Below are 17,638 nucleotides of genomic sequence, written 5' to 3' on the forward strand. Positions count from 1 at the left end.
CTGGAACTTTTTCTTTTTTAAGCTTTTATTAGGGAAACTCTCACACATGAGTGGAGAATGAAGTATAATGAACCGCATGCATCCATTCTTAGACTCAGTCATGGCCAAGCTGGTTCCAATCACACCCCTACCCCCACCTCTACATTATTTTGAAGCAGACCTAAAACAGCATATCATTTCACAGGTATTTCTAAATGTGTGCCTAAGGATAAGGACTCTCCTTAAAAACACACACACACACACACACATACACAGAGTTGTATTCCAGGAACTTTTGTTTTTTCCTTACCTGCATTGCTTTTCAATCCAAGAACTTTTATAAAGGTAGAACTTGCTTCCCATTTCCTCCTGGAACCCAGCTCAGGCCAGCCTCACTGTTCTGGGCTTGAGGTTCCATTCTCTCCCATTTCTAGGGCATAAAAGGAGCCCAAGCTAGGTGGGACTTAGGTGTGGAGCATTTGACTATAGCAAAGACTCCCTTCTGCCTGTGAAGGATGGTGGGAGGGGCAACCTGTAAGGTCAGGCCCTGCTCTGACCCTTGTGGACTTGGCTCCTGGCTTCACCTAAGCTATGCTAAAGGATTTGGGGACTGTCTCTCCTTAAGGACCTCAGGTGTGGTCCTCAGGTGTGGACCCGAGGTGTGGTTAGACTTACTCAGGCCATAGCAGGCTCACTGGCATCACTGGCCTTTCTTGTTTTATTTGGGTTTATTCCTCTTCATCTCTCTGCACACCCTTCCCTGTCCCCTCGTAGTGCTATACTTGGTGCCTCTCTGTTGGCCTGGTTCCTGCAGATGAGTATTGCTGTTTTATAAACAGTTTTGGTAAATGTCATTGTGTTGCAGATCTTATTCACTTAGCACTGTTTATGAAATCCAGACTTGTTGCTTCAAACTCCCACACGGAGCCCCGTGATGGGCAGCCACATATTGTCCTGCCTACTTGTACCATGAACCAGTTGCCATGACTTTCCCTCTTCAAGCCCCATAGGAACTGGGCTCAGGTTCCCAGGACGCGATCATGAGTGGAGTTCATGTGTTGCTGGGCATGTGTGGCTGCCTGTCACAGAGTGGAAGCCTCCTATGTCCTCACATCCCACCAGTGCTGAACTTCATCCAGCTTTTGCATTTCTGCCCACCTACCAAGGTAAACTGATGTCTGGTGATTTTTAGCATCTTTTCTTTCTTTTTTTATTTTTTATTTATTTATTTATTTATTTGTAGAGACAGTTTCACTTTATCGCTCTCGGTAGAGTGCCATGGCGTCACACAGCTCACAGCAACCTCCAACTCCTGGGCTTAGGCGATTCTCCTGCCTCAGCCTCCCGAGTAGCTGGGACCACAGGCGCCCTCCACAACGCCTGGCTATTTTTTTTTTGTTGCAGTTTGGCCGGGGCTGGGCCTGAACCCGCCACCCTTGCTTGGTATATGGGGCCGGCGCACTGCTCACTGAGCCACAGGCGCCGCCCTCTTTTTTTTTTTTTTTAGAGACAGAATCTCACTCTATTGCCCATGGTAGAGTGCTGTGGCGTCACAGCTCACAGCAACTTCTGACTCCTGGGCCCAGGCGATTCTCTTGTATCAGCCTCCTGAGAAGCTGGGACTACAGTTGCCCGCCAGAGCACCTGGCCATTTTTCTGTTGCAGTTTGGCTGGGGCCAGGTTCAAACCCTCCACTCTTGGTATATGGGGCCCGGTGCCCCACCCACTGAGCCACAGGTGCCGCCCCATTAGCATCTTTTCTTATGCTTGTTAGCTTCTCTGGTCTTGTCCCCTTTAACTACCTATTCATCTCTCTTGTTTATTTTGGGGCCCAGGTTGCAGTCCTCCCACTGCTCTGCAGGCATTGCTTGTATTGTCTACTCTAGCTATCACTCCCTGGTTGTTTTTTGATATGGTGAACATCTGCCATCATTCTGTCATCTTCAGGCATGCTGCAATCTGACTCCTCTCCCTCCTGCTGGCCACCTAGCTCCTTTGTGAGTGGATGGCACAGAGGAGGCCATCTCACTGTCTCTGCCCTTTCGGTAAATGCCAGGTGTCTGAGACAGGGTACAGCCTGCACCAAGAGCTTGCTCTTAGCATGGGGCCCAGGCATGGGGGAGGGACAGGCCAGGGCAGGGTGGCAATGCCCAGAGCCCCTTGCCTCTGGGGGGTCTCAGGCCAGCATGGTCAGGATTCCTTCACACACAGTGCTAACTTCACTAAGACTACGCCCTTGGTCTCAAAACGCTGAAACTCAGTGTGGGGAAAAGACACATCCACAGACCAGGGTGGGAGCGAGGCTGAATCTTCAAAAGAGCACTGTGGCATGACACAGCTTGGTCACCTGGCATGACTGCCATCGCTGGTCAGGGTGTGCTTTCCAGAGGAGAAGCCTTTATTCTGGGCTTTGGAGGAGGCACCAGAGTTCTCTAGATCTCAAGAAGGTCTTTGTCAAAGCCCTGAGTGGGAATAGGAACAGAGCTTTGCATCTCCATTCCCAGGGAATGCGGTTGCTAGGTCTTCACTCCCTGGCTTCTATTTCTGAGCAGGGGTTAGAGTGCCTCAAAGGCAAGAAGAAACTAGTGTGGGGCTTAACCAACTTTCTTCTGTCCTTACTCTCCAAATGATCTCAGTCCCCTCGTTTGAACAGTGAGGGCATGGGGAAAGAGAAGTTCTCCAGGACCCTCAGTATCCCCTGGAAAGACACCAGCATGGCAGCAATGGCTGTCTTTCCTTCTCCTTCACCCCATCACACTAGTCAAAGGGCAAGGGTGATGAGGACAGAGGGTGCCCTGGGCCCTGTCTGCAGAATTTTTGCTACCTCTCAGCAATGTAAACCCCTTTCCAGCAGCTCCCAGAGTAGGCTGTGGCTGATTTTTCAGGAATTGTTCTCAGAGCTCTTTTGTACTTTTCTTTTTTTTTTTTTTTTGGTTTTTTGGCCGGGGCTGGGTTTGAACCAGCCACCTCTGGCATATGGGACCGGCGCCCTACTCCCTGAGCCACAGGCGCTGCCCTCTTTTGTACTTTTCTAAGAACAGCTACTGTGAATTGAGCAGATCCTGTGTGTCAGACATGATGGTTACATTTTATACTGAGGACCCCATCTGCTTCTCACAAGTCGGTACTTTAATCTGGGTACTATTCTCCCCATTTTGGAGATGACACTGAGAGACTTAGAGAGGGTAAGGTCACCCAGCTTATAAGTGGCAGGGCAAGGATCCAAACCCAGCTCTGCTGGCTTCAAAGCCCACGTCCTCATCTCCTCATCGTCCTCAGGTCCTCCCACCACGGGAGTGCTGCATTCTCTTACATTATGACTGCCTGTTTAACATGCCTCAGGCAAGCCCTCTCCACACTCTTTCTTGATTCCCCCACACAGATACCTCCACCTTTCCCAGATTCACCTGCTTTCCTGCTTCTGAGCCTCTCCCAGAGAATGCCCACTCTCCAGGGGATGGGTGCTCAGAGGAAGCAGGGGGATCCCTGAGGCTCCTCATTAAGCCTTGCCTTGCAGTGAACACTGGTTCTGAGGAGGGTTAGGGTGGGGCCTCTGGGCTGCACATCCCAGGGAGTAACCCCCCTTCCTGAGGTTGAGCAGGGTCATGGAGCAGGTCACCCTCTAGGGCCCAGCAGGCCTAGGGCCCTGGGCCCTTGGCAGCTGGCCTGGCACGTGCCCAACGTGGCCATCCTGAGGAGTACGTGCCTGCCCTGCTGGAAGCTGTTGGGTTATCAGAGGGGAGTAAAGAGGCTGGGACATCCCGTCTCCTGGAACGTGCAGGGACTCATGCTCCCCAGGCATGTGTGTGTGTGTGTGTGTGTCTACGTCTACGTGTGCGGCTGTGCCAGTCCAGGGCATTGTGGGCCTGGCCCAGAGAAGAGGTGAGGGGTTCTGTGTTTAGCACTTGACTCCCATGCATTTGACAAACTCAGCACTGTTCTGGGCCTCTGATTCATCTTCACTGTTATTATTTTTATAATTAGGGGCCCAAATCACAATTTTTTCCCCTTGAGTAAATCCTGTCTTCTACATGAAATCCAAGCTGATGGAAGGTTGGGAGTGGAGTGTAAAGTGAACACTGGGCTGGGAGCTCAGGTGCCTGGGCTCCATCTAGGCCCTGCCTTTCTGGCTGCAAGACCATTTCCCACCTATCTCAGATTCCCATCTATCAGTGAGGGCCAATGCTGTCTGGGTGAGTATGAAATGCATGCCAAGGTGTGCAAGCCAGGCGTGAACGCCTCAGTGTAACATCAACGTAGAGTTGTTGCTGATCAGCATCTTTTACCATCACAGTGCCATGCTAGGAAGGGCAAGTGATGGAACTTGTCTCTATTTGTTAAGGATTTAGCCAGTGGCCTTGAACATAGATCGGGTTGCCTCCACTCCAGAGATGTAGAAGATGGTTGGGCAAGGCTCAGTGGATAAACAAATGAATGTGTAAATATACCCATCTCTGCAGTATTGAGGCAGAAGTTGAGGTGCTGGCTCAGATCATCCTTTAAGCAGCTTCACACTTTCCAGGTTCTGACTTGAGCCAAGTTGTACTGCCTCTCCAAGAGCCTGTGCTTATTCCCAGGCCTCCTCATGAGCGGTACTGGTTTGGGTGCAGTACCTTTGTGTCCCACATGGTCCTGCCCACAAGGCCTCCTGGGTTAAGGTATGGGAAGAGCCCATAGCCAGGAGAACCGAGGCCTAAACAGGACCCAAGTAATGAGCCCAGGGGTGAGGCTGAGAGGAGAGGACATCCTCTTGCAGGCCAAGCTATGTATGTGGGAGGGGAGAACTGCCAGCTCTTTGGGAGTTAGTGTGGAAGGCTTCTTGGAATTTGTGTTATTCTCAATGTGGGAGAATGGGCTGGTCTCTGGTCCCCACTGTCACAGCTTCATGACAGATGTATATCTGCCCTCTGCTTACCCTCCCATGCTTCCTCCTTTGAAAATGAGTGGCTAGCAAAGGTGATCATCCAACACTCCCATGTTATGATTCTGGGCTGGGGTCTGCTGAGGGGTACCTGGTCAGCCCAGCTTGGAACCCTGTGCCCTGAGGTGACAACCTTGGGGACTCATGGAGAAGGGACTTCTCTCTTTGTATCTGCCACATTCTGGAGGGCCTTTTGGAGGCTGGAAAGTAGCCCCCTGCAAGGTTCTTTCCCTGGCGACTGCCCCCTCCCTGCCCCATTTTGTCCCCTTAGTGTTACATTCCACAGTGGAAAGTGATCCCTCACTCAAAGCCTGAGGATTACAGGCAGGAGAGAGGCCTGGGTCGCCCTGGAAACACTCACATAGCCCTTTCCCACCTGGTGTACTGCACTCTAAGACAGCAGAAGGGACTTTGGGATTTGGGGCTGGTCAGTCCTTCCCTTCCCACTGGGGATCAGGGAGCCTCTAGTGGGCCCCCTCAGGTGGTGGCCTAGGACTAAGGCCCTGGGGTCTCCACGTACCTGGGCTTCCCTGCCCCCTTCACTTCTGCCCTGACCCCTTCTCCCAGGCTGCAGCACTACCCCCCATCCCTACTAAGCTGGGGATTTCCGCAGGCTGAGCCAACCGCCTGACCCTAATTATGGCGCCTTCATCCTGTTGGGGTTAAGCTCCCTGGGGCTTTCTCTCCCCCCTACCCCAGAGGCCAGGCCTGAGGTCAGAGACTCAGGAGACTCAAGCCTGCTGTTCCCTCTCTGGAAAGGGTTGGTAAGCCAGTGTCTCTTTGGTGTTTGGGAAGGCAGCTTGTTCTGGGGGTCTGGGTGGACAGCCCTCAGGACAGAGAGGGGCCTTGGAGAACTGACCTCTCAAGAGCAGGGAAGTCAGATGATGGGAAACTCCCAGAATGTCCACTCTTAACCCTGGCTGCATATAGAATCACCTAGAAAAAAAAATTTTTTTTTAATACTCATGCCTCATCTTTACCCCTGCCAATGTTGATTTTCTGTCAATGGTGGAAAAGAATGAGTATTCACAATAATTCTTCCCAGGTGATTCCCATGTTCAGCCAGTTGAAGAATCATTGCTCTATCCAATGCTGAATGGGGATGGAGAAGAGGGAGGCTCAGCAGAAAGCTCTTGATAGAGTTCACCCCATTGGTTGGGGCAAAGTTGTGTTGGAATTTGGGGCTTCAAATCTCATAGCAGTCCCCATCCTCTGGGCCTTCTCTGTTCCTCAGAGGCTTGTGTGGTGTCCCATTGAGTGCCACTGTATTTATTTTCTCATTTGGCCACTGAGGAACTGTGGTCCATTGGTACACTGTTTAACCTTGATGTGCCTTGGTTTCTTCTTTGTGATAATAGGCCATAGTGATAAAAACTTGATGAAATGATGCTTTTGAGGCATTCAGTAGCATTAGGGGAAGGGTAGCTGTTGTCCTCCTTTTTGCCTGCAACCAGGGCTGGGGCTGAAGGGTCTGGGCAGAGCCCTCCTTGATCATCCCACCCATCAGACAGGTGTAGCTCTTCAAGTTAGAGCTTCAGAGGATAGAGTGGTGAGGGGTGACCCCCCCATAGCACTCCTTGGGGAAGGGGCCCCTGAGAGAAAGTTGGGAGGTGCAGGGAAGATGTTGGAAATAATGGCTCTCTCTCCTGCACCTGACCTCCTGTTCTTCCAGAAGGGTTACTGATCAAGGTTCTGCAGTTATAGGATTGGCCATGAGGTGTCACCCTCAGCTCATGCTTGAAGTGAAAGTCTGCAGAAAGAGGGAAAGGAACTGGGTGGGGGAAAGAGGGAGGATATGCCACCAAGGAGTGGGTGATCTTGGAGAGGGCCTGAGGCTGCTGGGGTGGCTGCTCAACTTCTGCAGGAAGGTGCTCATTTATCTGCCTTAAGAATTCTCTTTCTCATGCTGACGTCAAATCACAATATAACAGGTTTTTTTATGGGCACCTGCTGCATGCATGCAGAGGGGTAAGAATCTTACAGAACTCCTGCTATGTTTCAGACCTTGTGCACATGGTTGGCCACTCAGTATCCACAGCAACTTTGTATAGTAGTTACTATTCTCATTCCCAAGTTACAGATGAAAAAACTGAGGCTCATATCAGTCAAGTGTACTCCAGGATGGATGAAAATTGAGACTTATCTGGAGCCTAAATTCTTTCTCCTACATCAAATTGATCTCCAGAGAGTTCTAGGATACAAACCCTGCAAAAGGCTTTTTTCCAGGTTGGGAGAGATATGGCAGGTGGCAACCCTATCTGGCACTGATAATCAGGAACCAATAAGGAGCTCAGGCAGGCCACTATGCCAGCAGGCAGAGCAGGAAGCTGTGCTCACTGGGGTGGGTTAAAGTAGGGTTGTGTGGTCCTGGATGTTGGACACTGCAGACATGGTAGCAAAATGAGACTCTCAACCTACTCATGGCTTCCTCTGAGCAATCTGTCACCCTAGAGTTATTTCAATTTCCTCATCTGTCAATTCTAGGGATGGACTTCGTTCATTCAACGCTTGGTCCCTGACCTCTGCTCCCTGCCAGGCTCTGAGGTAATCATGTTTCAGGCCACCATTGGACATGAACTTCGATGGACAGACAAGCCATCCTCTGCCCACAACTGCCCCACCTGAAGTCTACACTAGTGACCTCTTACGTTTTTTTGATCATGTGCCCCTAGCAATAAAAAAAAATTGTTGAACACACACCTGTAATAATCAGTATATTTTTAGATCACTTACCTTGTAAAACACACTCATACTACATGAAAAAAAGGATGAGGTGTTCTAATACTTTCTTCTAGTGCTACTGTACCATGCATACACATGGCACTTGAAACCCAACTGCTCCAGGAACTGGGAGGGTAGAGTCTGTCCAATCCCACTCAGGATGGATGCGTGGTCAATGTTCCAGAACATCCTTGCCCACCCCTTTATGTCTTAAAGAAGAGCATAAATTTCAGGTACAGCAGGTGGGAGTGTGGGCAGACAGGAAACAAAGCAGGGCCATGTCTGGGAAGGCAGACAAAAGGCAGGTTTTTACTTTAGACTCTTCATGCTGAAAATTTTGCCATCACTTTTTACACTGTCTCAGGTCATATAAAACCAGGACATTATGTCCCAGGTAGTATTTGATTTTATGTACTTTAGACAGTACTATTCTACTTCCAAAGACTTGAAATACTCCTCCCTTCCCACCCCAGGAAGTTGGGGATTGGTCTCTCAACTACACACACTTGGGACAGGAAAGACAGAGCCCAGCTGGGGAGGACTTAGATGTCCCTTCCTCAGGTCATTCATTTCCCCACTTCCCCTTCTGGGTTGGAGGCTCCTGCACTTCTCCCTTGCCTGGACAGGTCCTCATGCAGGGCACAGTACTTGGAAGCCTCCATAAATAGGAGTTGCAGGAGAGGAGGGGCAGGCAAAAGACTAAACCTGGGGTCCTTATGTAAACCCCTCTATGGGCCCTCTTAGGGAAGTCTCAGGAGAACCCCCTTTCCTCCAATCCTGGCACCATGCTGAAGAAGGACAAAATGGCTTGTAAAGGCAACTCTCTGTCCTCCAGAGTGGCTGCCAAGGTGGCAGCCATGATGGCTGGCCTGGTGTGGGTGCCTTTGTGTGCCATGACTGGGTGTCTGTTTCTGCAGTCACTGGGCACTTGTTCTGTGGGGTAAGGGATGTGGGGGTGGGGGCATGGCCTGTGGCAGGGCATGTACGTGAGGCTGGGCACGAATGGCCTCACCCACCAGCTCTACTCCTGCCAGGTACAACCAGCAGCTGGGGCTGACTGCCGACCAACCGCCTCCTCCCTTCCCTGGGCATGGCCAGGCCGGGGGGCAAATGACTTGGCAGGCACCTCCCCTCACTTGGACCCATTAGAGCAGGGCACGCTCACCTGGAGCACAGGCAGGGTTCCCTGCTGTGGTGTTCTGCTACCCCTCATTCCTAAAGGAGGAGGCATGGAGGATCCCCTCTTTTCTCCCAGACTGTGGATGGGTAGAGCAGAGCACAGGGGGCTATGAAGGGGCGGGTAGTTTCACTATTTAGGGCCAGGAAATGATTTCCATGCAAATGAGATGCAAACTCCTTAATGAGTTTGCAATTAGGATACTAAGGCTGCCAGGCCCGGGCAGCGCCTGCAGGTTTTATGAATGGACCAGCGTCGGAGGGAGGGGGCCCGCCGGCCCGCCCCCACATTTCCCTGCTGCTGCGCCCGCGACATGCCGGGCCGCACGTTGCGCCTCCAGGCGCTGCCGAGACCTGGCCAGCCGCCAGCGGGTCAGCTGCTCCTGAGCGCGGGAGGCTGCCGGCCAGAGTCCCCGCCACGCCGCCGGGACAGCGACGCGTTGGAGCCGACGACACGCCCCCTTGGGGCCCGGCAGGGGCTCTGTCCTCTGGCCCTCCTTTCTTCGGTTATTGTAATGGTTTCCTGCAGCAGGAAGGAGTCAAGTTAGCCTTCGGACGTGTTTTATTTAGGATGGGCTGCCCTGGGACGTCACTGACCAAAGGAGGGAAATGGGCCTCTGGTTTGGGTAGGGACGAGGGGGAATGGCCTTGGTAAGGATGGAGGTATAAGTGACAGGAGAGGGACCGTTCCCATACCAGAACCCCTTCCACTTCCCCAATTTCCTTCTTATGCCGGTCTATACCGGCTTAACTTCAAAAGGCCTCTTCCCACCACCCAAGGCACCTGCTTTTTTCTGTAGTGCTACCCCAGTCTGCTCTGACCTGGGTCAGAGGAGAGGGTCTCCTAGGTGGTTTGGGTACACTCAGTTCAGCTTTGGTCCAGAAAGAGACTCATTAAGTTTGAGAGTCTGAGCTCCATTAGGCCACGGTCTCCTCTGCCTTGCCCTCCACTGCCATTGTTTTCTGAGTAAATTAATGACTTCCAATTAAATTACTACTACTCGGTTCTGGGGCCACAATTTCCACTTCTGGGAGTCTGGTTCACCTAGGCAAGGTCTGAAAGGGGGCCTAGCCAGTAAGGTGGAAATCAGTAAATCAGTAAAGTGGGGTGGAGTTGGGTGGGGATGAAGGAAGCCCACAGTGTCATTTACTATGTGGGAGTGGTACCAGCAGCCAGGCCTTCTGACTCTGCTGGGTTACAGAGCTGAAAGTCTTGTCTCTGGACTTGGGCCCTAGTGAAGCCTGTAAAGGCTGGGAGAGGAGCTGCCTTTGGAGGTAAGACCTGGGAGAAGGGCCTATGAAGAAGCTGAGGCCCTGAGGGCAACCATAGGAAACTCTCTCAGAGAAGCAACTTGAGGAGCAGGTCCCAGAAATTGCCAGTCCTTGGCACCTGCTGCTTCCCTCATCTGGCATGCAAGGGGAGACTCCAAATGCCTGGGGGCCCATCCAGTCCCTCCCATCTCTAATCCCGCCCACCTTCAGCTCCTCCTGCTATGGCAGTGAGAACCCCTTCATTCTTTTCCTCCTTCCCTCCTCCATGGCCCTGAGGTACAGGCCCTAGCACTACCCCTGCTCAGTACTTTCCTGGCCTGCCCTGGCCGCACGTATGGGACGTGATGGGGAGGATACCTGATGGCAGGAGGCAGGGTGATGGGTTATTGACCCAGGTCTCACCTCTGAGCTAGCTGGCCTCTCCAAGGACTGGGCAGAGTCATGCCAGGCTGTGACTCAGGCTCCTACTCTACCTAGAGCTCTGCCATGCCAAGAACCTGGGCTTGGGCCATCCTGTGTGCATGTGAGGTAGGGTGGGGCAGAGATCTGTCAATTGCAGGCTTCTCTCTGGGGTCACCTTCTCTCACATCCCCAAGGAACCAGGCCAGGACTAGAAGGTTCAGGGTTTCCAGCCATGGCTGCTCCTCCCAGCTCATTACTCCAATAGAGGCTGACTGGCAGGGCACAACAACCATCAGAGTTAGCAAGTGTATGAGCCATCCAACCTGGGCAAGGGTAGGCTCAGCCCACAGGAAGAGCCACACTGGGGGAGTCCTGAGCCCCCATCTGCCAGTTTGACTTGCTCCTTTAGGCCCATATAAAGCTGCCTGAAAGCTCCCCACTTCCAGGAAGGCTTCATCACGCCTCCCTTGTTTGTGATCAGCCTAGAGGAACTGTCAGCTTCCAGTTTTCACTTGTTTCTGTCTCTTGTTCCCTTCCCCAGATCTTCCAGGAGTGAGCCGCAGAACTCTGTTCTTTCCTGCATTTCCTACTGGCCAGCAGAGGGCGCCATCAAAAAACTGACGCCACCAGGGAGGGAACAAGAGAATCCGCTTTTTTGGGTCCGGCCACTGTGCGCGTGGATCGGTGTGTGTGTGTGGGGGGGGGGGGAGAGAAGAAATGAAACTGACGCAGGGTGCCTTCCTTCCTGGTGATCTGCATTTAACCTGTTAGCAGAAGGCTAGAGGTTAGACCACAGGTTAAACCCTTGTGACTGCTGTCTGCTGTAGAGGTGAACGCAGGCTGCTTTGGGCAGGAAGAGATCGAGGGAGTTGCCCCCTTCCAATAGCCCAAATGGAGAAGAGACACTGGAGATCACCAGCTTTCCTCCTTTGACCTAGAAGAAGGGTTGGGAGGGGTTGTACAGAATAGCTGGTGTCCCACCCTGTGGGAGGGACTGCTGTGGACATCTGGACCACATCTGGATTCCTGGCGGGATGGGGAGCTCGTCTGTTTGGGATCTTGCAGGCTTATAGATACACCACCTTGGTGGTCCCTCACCATTACATTCCTGGGAGGCCCTTTACAAACAGGTGTATAGGGCGTAGCCCCATAATTCGAGTGAATTCACAGCAACTCTTCTTGACATTCACTTCTTTGGAGGAATACGAGGTGGGCAGCTGCCTGCTCCTCTGGGCCACTTGACGTTCATTAGCTATGTTAGAGTGCATATTTGAGATGCTGGGCCTTCCCCCGTGAACATGCTGGGAAATATGCCCTGGTGTCCATCCTCCCATGCCTCTTCATCCAGGTAGGGTAAGAGAGAAGAGAAGGGGAGTGAGAGTGCAGAATCTTTTAGGGACCCGACCCCATAGAGTTGGGAAGGCCTTGCTGCTGGGTGATCTCATACCAAAGCTTGGGAATGTGGTTGGGACAAGAATTGGGGAGAGGGGACCCAAAATGGTTCTTTTTGGGGTCGGGGTCACCACGGAAAAAAACCTTCTAGGTTGGTTCAGTTCCAAGACGCCTAAGCAGGGAGATGGCCGTAATGGCCTTGCAGAAAGAAGCGGGGGCGGTAGGGGGGCGAGAGTTGAACAACAAGCCGATCCAGGCTCTCTCCCCCTACCCTCCTTGCTCCGGGGGCCCAGCGCGTCTCCCCCAGCCCTCTCTCACCCAGTACGCAGCGGCCCCTCCCCCAGACCTGGGCACCGCCTCCCACTCCCCTCCTCTTCCCCCTCCCACCCGGCGTTGCAGCTGCTGCCGACGGACCATTCTGCACGTAGCGAATGGAGGAGACGCACAAGGGAGGCCTCAAGTGCGCGCGCGCGGGAGCAGAGCCGCGCGGGCGGGGGAGCGGCTGCATGCGCGCGTGCGCGTGCGCGTGCGGGGACGGTATAGAGGGCGCACACCGAGCTTGGAACGCGCGGCTCTTCCGCACGCAGAGGTTGGCTTACCCCGCTGCCAGCTTTTGCTTCTCTGCTTTCCGTGCGGACTCTGTCTTCCTTCCTTCGAACCCCGCCTTTACCCAGGTTCCTTTTTATGTGAACCTATTAACACAGTCCTTTGCCCGTAGTAGGTACTCTACGGCAGGCTGCTGGAGTGAGTACCTTCCTGATTGCTCTCCTCATTCTCAGGGTTCTTGCCTTACAGTAACACAGATTCTGGGGTGAGGGTTCATAGAGTGCTGAAAACACTGGCCCTTGGGGGACTAGCTTCATGACCATATTCATGCCCATCTAGTTCTGCTTTTGCCTAAGGAGCGGTCAACCTAGAGTCCTTTCAGCCTCCCATCTCCCTGTGCCTGAATCCCAGGCAGTCCTCATAAAGCCTCTTATAAGGGCCTGGCCTGGGAAGGAAAAACAAAGGGTGCTCTGATTGTCACCTCTTCCCTCTGTATGTCCCCTGTATAACTCCTCTCTGGAGTGTCTAGGACCCCTCTTTGCTCTGCCCATACCATTGGCAAAGGTGTGGTATATTGAACACAGAATCTGTATCTTGGGATAACTCAGGAGGCCATGCCAGGCTATGCAGCTAGTGCCCTCATCTTAGAAGTGTCTCCTGAATCCCAGGGGACCTTTTCACTTCCTGAATCCCTGATCTCTGGGGCTGGCAGGTAGACAGCGTTGGGGGCTGTCCCTTCCTTCCCTGGATGGCCCAGGTTTGCACCTTACTCTACCCTCCCTGCTATGCATGTTACTCCTGGGTGGTATGCCAGCTGAGTGGGCTTTGAGCCAGGCAGGTGGCAGGGCCTTGGGAAAGAGTGTCACAATAGGATTGGTTGCCTTTTGAACCTCCTGGTGGTGGTAGTGGGAGAGAGTTGAAAGGGGCTGTTCAGTGGAATGTGGGAGTGAAGGTGTGAAGGCTCTTTGTCACATACTAACTTGAACTCCCCCAAGTCATCTGACCTCTCTGAGCTTCAGTTTTCTGTATAATGGGAGTATAGTATTCACCTAGTGGGGCTGTTGAAAATTACAATATACTCTGCCTGTAACATGCTTCTGTTCAGAGACAGATGCTTGGAATGAGGTAATTTTGTTGTTAAATTTTTGTGTTTGGATTGGCTGAAAGGGTGGAGACATTTCCCTCAGCTCTGTTTCCACTGATAGAGTGAATTCAAATCCCAGGGCTGGCAGCTCCTTGGAATTTGAAAGTGGGTTTGAAAAAACTGTAGAGAAACTATGTAACATATCATATTTATGTCATCATCCAGGAATGAACCATTTCACACTAATTTTCCAGACATTAATATCTGAAACCTTAAAAAGAGGTATTTTGGATAGGAATCACTAGTGGGTATTACACACTTTCCGGCCTTCTTAATCAGAGGTTACAGAACATGTGAGTCTTCATGACTCAGAGTTGTGGTTATAAATGTCCATCACTATCCTAGTTATAATATAGCAAAAATCCAAGGTCTTGTTTGGCCCCATGCTAAAGGCCCATTTCCACGATGGCTGTATTTTCATAGTTCTTATGCCTGTTTTTTATAGTTCTTCATCACTTCATCAACTCCCTCCCTCTCAGCTGTCACTTCTGCTACCATCACTTTGCCTGCCTCAGGCAGACCACCAATCCACCCTATTCTTCTCAACTTGTTTCTGTTTGGCTGTGAGCTGAGAAATCAGAAAATCACATCTGTTAGAAGAGGTGAAAAACAACAAGATCTTTTGAACTTGACAAATTATATTAAAGTTCATCTGGAGAAATAAATTTGCAAAAGGAGCTTGGAAAATTCTGAAAAAGAGATATTACAAGGATTGACTAGTGCTACTAAAATGTTGCATAAAGCACCAGTAATAAAATAGTTGGGTACTGGCAGAAGAACAGACAGACAGATCAAAGGAACAGAGTAGAGTCCAGACACACATCCGTGAACAAATGGAAATTAAATATATGATAAATTGACATTTTAGATCAGAGGAGAAGAGATGAGTTATACAATCAAATTGGGCAACTGGCTACCTGTTTAGAGGGAATAAATTCCAGATGGAGCAAAGATTTAAATGTAAAGAAGAAACCCTAAAATTACTAGAATAAAACACCTAAAAGTCTAACAGCTTATATTCCTGGATTGGGAAAGTATGATGCAAAACCTAAGAGTCACAAAAGGAAATGTTTTAAAAAATTGGCTACCTTATGGGCGGTGCCTGTGGCTCAAGGAGTAGGGCACCCGTCCCATAAGCTGGAGGTGGTGGGTTCAAACCCAGCCCCGGCCAAAAAATAAAAAAAAATTGGCTACCTTAAAATGTAATGCTGGGTGGTATGGTGGCACACACCTGTAGTCTCAGCTACTCAGGAGGCTGAGATGGGAGGATGGGTTGAACCCAGGAGTTCAAGATCCGCCTGGGCAGCAGAATGAGACCCTGTATCTCAAAAAGTTTTTTAAAAAATTAAATGTCCAGGCTCGGTAACAGTGGCTCACTCCTGTAATCCTAGCCCTCTGGGAGGCTGAGATGGGTGTATTACTTGAGGTCAGGAGTTCGAGACCAGACTGAGCAAGAATGAGACCCTGTTGGGGGGAGTTGGTTGTGGGTGCCTGTTGTCCCAGCTACATGGGAGTCTGAGGCAAGAGGATTGCTCAAGCCCAAAAGTTTGAGGTTGCTGTGAGCTGTGATACCTCAACATTCTACAATACAGTGAGAGGCAATAGTGTGAGACTCCATCTAAAAAAAAAAAATAAATAAAAGTAATGTCCTAACGTTAAACTGGAAAAAATACTTTCAACCTAGGTAACAGGTAAGTTCTTACACGTCAATAAAGGAAAAGAAAACCAAATAGAAAAACGGGCAAAGCACATGAACAGAAAAGGGGATATTAATGGCTAATGAACAGATGAAAATGCTCACCATCAGTCAAAATACAAACAAATCAAAATTAAGAAATGAGAAGATTTTCTTTCCACCAATTTAACTGATAACAACTTAACTGGGCAACCCCTCTCTGTGTGGACACAGCCATCCTCAGAATTGGTGGGAAGGCAATTGCACCTGTGAAGGGGACTGGCAATATACGTGAGAATTTATTTATTATTTTTCTAATCATTAGCTTAAGTGTTCCATATCTAGGAATTTATTGGATACACTGTCATAAATGTATATGTATTATACAAATGTTTATGTATGGTGTGTTCATTCTGATTTGTTTTCTTTTTGAGACAGAGCCTCTCTCTGTCACCCTGGCTAGAGTACCAGGGCCTCAGCTGAGCTCACAGCAAAATTCCTGGGCTCAAGCAGAACTTCTGCCTCAGGCTCCTGAGTAGCTGGGACTACAGTTGTGTGCTACCATGTCTGGCTAATTTTTCTATTTTTAGTACAGAAACGGTCTTGCTTTGTTCAGGTTCAATCTGAACTCCTGACACCTCAAATAATCTTCCCTCCTTGGCCCCTCAGAGTGCTAGGATTACAGGCATGAGCCACTGTGCCCAGCCTACAATTAATTAATTAATTAATTCGTTTATTTATTAGGCTGAATTCAGGGAACTTTATTGATGTTACATGACAAGGTGGGGCTCCCTAGGCCCCTCCCATTCTTTAGGGGGTCTGGTGTGGAAACTGTGTCGAGGGAAGATTCTTGGTGAGGTGGGGACTGAGTAGGCAGGGGCACCCCAGCAGCTAAGGGCCTTTTTCTCCCTCTCATGGTCTGGCTGGGGCTGGTGGTCTGGGGGGCTGGTGGTCTTGGAGGCCATGTGGGCCATAAGATCCACCACCCTGTTGCTGTAGCCAAATTCATTATTATACCAGGCAATGAGTTTGACAAAGTTGTCATTGAGGTCACTGCCAGCCCCAGCATCAAAGGTGGAAGAATGGGTGTCACTGTTAAAGTCAGAGGAGACAACCTGGTGCTCTGTGTAACCCAGGATGCCCTTGAGGGGGCCCTCTGATGCCTGCTTCACCACCTTCTTGATATTATGGTATTTGGCAGCCTTCCCCAGACGGCAGATGAGATCCATGACCAATACATTGGCAGTGGGGACATGGAAGGTCATGCCAGTGAGCTTCCCATTCAGCTCAGGCATGACCTTGCTCACAGCTTTGGCTGCACCAGTTGAGGCAGGATGATGTTCTGGAGAGTCTCATAACCATCACACCACAACTTCCCAGAGGGGCCATTCACAGTCTTCTGGGTAGCAGCGATGGCATGGACTGTGGTCATGAGTCCCTCCACAATGCTGAAGTCACGGATGACCTTAGCCAAGGGGTCTAAGCAGTTGGTGGTGCAGGAGTCATTGCTGACAATCTGAGGCTGTTTTCGTACTTCTCGTGGTTCATATCCATCAAAAGCATGGGAGCATCAGCAGAAAGGGCAGAGATGGTGACTCCTTTGGCACCCCCCCTGTAGGTGAGCCCCAGCCGTGGACTCCACAACATACTCAGCGCCTGCCTCACCCCATTTGATTTTGGTGGGATCTCGCTCCTGGCAGATGATTATGGGATTTCCATTGATGACAAGCTTCCTGTTCTCAGCCTTGACTGTGCCATGGAATTTGCCGTGGGTGGAATCATACTGGAACATGTAGACCATGTAGTTGAGGTCAATGAAGGGGTCATTGATGACAACAATATCCACTTTGCCAGAGTTAAAAGCAGCCCTGGTGACCAGGCGCACAATACGACCAAAGCCATTTATTCTGACCTTCATTTTCACCAGGGTGCCTTGGGGATGCAGCTGGTGCTGAACTAGAAGCAGCAGCTGTCTGATGAATGGGAGGACTAGAGAGCCTTTTTTTTTTTGAGACAGAGTCTTACTATGTTGCCCTCAGTAGAGTGCCATGGTGTCACAGCTCACAGGAGTCTCAATTCTTAGGCTTAAGCAATTCTCTTCCCTCAGCCTCCCAAGTAGCTGGGCCTACAGGAAACTGCCACAACGCCCTGCTATTTTTTGGTTGTAGTTGTCATTGTTGTTTGGCAGGCCTGGGCTGGATTCAAACCCGCCAGCTCCTGGGTATGTGGCTGGCGCCCTAGGCACTGAGCTACAGATGCCAAGCCTACAATTTATTTTGAAACCTGGAAGCAAAAACTGGAGGCAACATCAAATCCATCAATAGGACACTGATTAGATATGTTATGTTAGGGAGTGTCCAAACACCAGAGTAGTATGCAGTGGTTTAAAAGAGTGAGATGGGGGCGGTTC

The 17,638-nt window shown here is 50.7% G+C and overlaps 1 long non-coding RNA gene and 1 pseudogene across 2 annotated transcripts in view; one reads left to right on the top strand and one right to left on the bottom strand.

The window, feature by feature from the left end:
• The window catches only part of LOC128593481 (uncharacterized), a 31,542-nt gene extending 23,952 nt beyond the window's left edge, over positions 1 to 7,590 (top strand). Inside the window, exon 3 of the long non-coding RNA XR_008382364.1 lies at positions 7,385 to 7,590. This is a non-coding gene — a long non-coding RNA (uncharacterized LOC128593481). The remainder of the gene's footprint in view (positions 1 to 7,384) is intronic.
• Positions 7,591 to 15,998: 8,408 nt separating this feature from the next.
• On the bottom strand, positions 15,999 to 17,176 carry LOC128594658 (glyceraldehyde-3-phosphate dehydrogenase-like; annotated as a pseudogene). The gene has a single exon (XR_008382621.1). The product of XR_008382621.1 is annotated as a glyceraldehyde-3-phosphate dehydrogenase-like (transcript).
• Between the last annotated feature and the right edge of the window lie 462 nt (positions 17,177 to 17,638).

Source organism: Nycticebus coucang, chromosome 9, assembly GCF_027406575.1.
Source record: "Nycticebus coucang isolate mNycCou1 chromosome 9, mNycCou1.pri, whole genome shotgun sequence".
In the NCBI taxonomy this organism is placed as follows: domain Eukaryota; kingdom Metazoa; phylum Chordata; class Mammalia; order Primates; family Lorisidae; genus Nycticebus; species Nycticebus coucang.